Consider the following 3,344-nt stretch of genomic DNA (forward strand, 5'->3'; position numbering starts at 1 on the left):
TAAGGGATAGGAATTTTCTCCTATTTTCTTGCGCAATTCCCGAGGAAGGATTCACCTACTCAATGCCAAGCTCTGTACCCTCAACTAGTATACAATTGACAATTACAATGTGCCTTTTCCTTCACTCCATCTAGGATATTTTGATTCCATGCATGTTTGGGCTATTTTTAGGTTGTTGAATAGTTTAACCGAGAGATCACTGAGTTAACAACAATTCTACTACTCAACCAACCCAATTGACTCAACTAGGGACTCAAGCTCAGTTAACTTAGTCAAATTGAAAATATATGAACTAGATTGCTAAATTTTAGTAATCATCACATGCACAACTCTAATTCTAGCCTATAACTCAAATTTACTGAGCTAACTAGTAAACAATTTCCATGTCACATAAGTTAACTATCAGCCAAATCATCTTGTTGATGTGGAAAACACTCCCTCTTTGCAAGAAAGGTATTTTTCACCATCCCTATCTTGCACCTATGGAATTCGAATTTGTCACTTGGCAATGCATTTGTCAAGATACTGCATCTTTCTACTCAGTTGGAATGTACTGTAGCATCATAATTCTCCTCTACACACAATCCTGCAAGTGATGGTACCTGATATTTATGTGATTGGACATGTCATGAAATACTAGATTCTCAAAGAGTTTGATACAACTTTGATTATCACAATAAATCACTATCGAATCCATCTCCTGGCTTAAAAGCCTCACAAGTATTTTCCTCATCCATATGGCCTCACATGCTACTGACTTGTAGCCATGTATTCAACCTCTGCTGAGCTGAGTGCCACAAACCTCTGTTTCCTTCTATACCATGAAATAATTGTAGACTCAACACTGAAGATAACATGTGAAGTACTTTTCTTGTCTCCTTTACTCCCTGCCCAATATGAATTGGTGAAGCCTTGGACCTTCACTCCCTCTGTCCTCCTATACCATAACCCATACTCGGTTGCACCTCTGAGGTACCTCAATACATGATTTTCTTCCTTCCAATACAACTTGGTAGATTTCACCATTGCTTGACTCAACTAATTAACTGCATAGCATATGTAGGGTCTTGTATTCACTAGATACATCAAGGATCCCACAAGCTTTTTATAGATGGTGGCATCTACTCCTTGTCTTGAAGAAGAAATCGCGTTCCTCCAGTTGTTAGCTAGAGGTGTGTCCATAGGCTTGTAGTTCTCCATGTGAAATATTTGAAGTATTTCAGAGGAATATTTCCCTTGAAACACAAACAACTCACCATCACCTTGCCATACATCCAACCCAAGGATGTAATGCATGAAGCCCATGTTCTTCATCTTCAATTCTATTGCAAGAGTGGATCAACTACTCACCCCATGTAAATATCAAGTTATCAACATACGAAACCGGGATAAACAACTTTCCATCTACCATAATGTGATAGAGATTGGCATCTATTGCACTTTTGGTTAAGTTCAATCCTCTAAGATATGTATCAATCTAAGTGTACCATGCTCGGGGTGCCTATTTGAGACCATATAGGGATCTCCTGAGTCTACACACATGTGTCTCCCTGTCATGTGCCTCAAATCCTTTTAGTTGCTCTATGTAAATTTCTTCCTCAACGACACCATTGAGAAAGGCAGTCTTCACATCCATCTGGTGGATATTCCACCCCATTTTCACAACCAATGTTAGAATGGTCTCGATTGAGGAATATCTTGCCACTAGTGCAAATGTTTCCTCATAGCCCACTCCCTCTACCTGAGAGAAGCCTTTGGCCACAAATCTAACCTTATATTTCTTGATGATCCCATCAGCTACATGCTTCACTTTGTAGATCCATTTAAAACCAACCATAGACTTGTTCTCTAGCCTCGGCACCACCTCCCATACACCGTTCTTCATGATGGAGTCATACTCCTCTCCCATGGCATCAACCCACCCTGGTTGAGATGTTGCTTCCTCAAATGAAGAAGGCTCTGTCAAGAGAGTTACATATCCAATGTACATGTTTGGTGACCTCCTCCATTTGCGTTGTGATATAGGAGCTCCCATATGCTCCCATGCATCTGTATTAATCTGTCAGCTTCTCTGGTTCTCTTCCTTACCTATCTAGAAGATTCTAGTTGAGTGGGTGCCTAAACTCGGCACCCTGTCTACTCCTCCACTTGTGGCTTCTCCACAACATCCTGAAGCTCTGCATGATTCCCCTCCTTGGGAACTAGAAGCTCCTCCTCCTATCAGATACTCAACTCTCCCTCTAGAGAGCATATCATAGCCTTCTCCTCACCAAATTTGACATCTCTTCTCACCATTGTCACCAAATTTGACTACAGTGCGTACGTAAGCAGGCGAGTAGTTGAGCATGGTGCGTACTGTAAGCAGGCAGTACATGGGTGAAGCTGCTTACTTCTCTTGAAATCTCTGTTTATCATTGTTGTGTTCTGGGTTTGGTTCTATTATTGTTGATCTGGTTACTACAATTGACTGGGTGATTTTCTTATACTTGATGATCATTTGATGCTTATGGATCCAGTTTGAAAATTTATGAAAAGTGGTCCTTGTAAGAAAAGAAGTAGGGGGTTGTAGCTCCCTTCCAGGAGAGACTGGAAAACGAGAGAGAGAGTTGTAGCTCTTTGCAGGTTGCAGCCTGCATACTGGTAAAGGACTGCACCAGTACAAAACCATTGTAAAAGGAGTTTCTAATTTGAAAGAAGATAGAGACATATTGCAGCAGGTGGTTTTCACCCACATTGGGTTTCCACCTTACATCTTGTGTTCTTTGGTGTGACTATCTGTTTTCTTTGTTCATGCTCATTATTTTATGGTACTGACATGCAAAAATAATTCAAAGAACAAATGAGGAAGATTTATTAAAAGAATTAGATAATACTGATTCACCCCCCCCCCTCTCAGTATTATTTCCAACGGATTGATCTTTCATTTCTTCATTGATCACTTTAGATTTCTCTTTAGAATTCCTTGCCTCACCTTGTGAACTAGATTCACCTTCAACAGATTCATGGAAACCAAGACCAGTCTTTATAGCAGGAGACCTTTGACTACTAAGAATATCATCCAAGACTTTAGAGCTATCTTGAAATCGTAAAAGCTTATCCTTTTCTTCTATTTTACCTTTTAAGATATTTACCTCAACCTGAAGCTGTTTTTCCTTTTCAAGAAATTGCTTTCTCAAATCTTCTTCAGCTTTTCTTCCTTCTTCCATTTGTTCCCTTAGTTTGAGAATCTCCTTTTCTTGTTCTTCATTCAGATCCTGCTGCATTTGACGAACTTGGAAGGCACATTCCAACTGGGATTTTAAGTTGATGACTTCGTTGTCTTGTTTTTCAATTGCTTGATGTAA

This window comes from Pinus tabuliformis, chromosome 8, assembly GCF_031772625.1.
Source record: "Pinus tabuliformis cultivar Carrire ecotype Pingquan chromosome 8, CPIR1, whole genome shotgun sequence".
In the NCBI taxonomy this organism is placed as follows: domain Eukaryota; kingdom Viridiplantae; phylum Streptophyta; class Pinopsida; order Pinales; family Pinaceae; genus Pinus; species Pinus tabuliformis.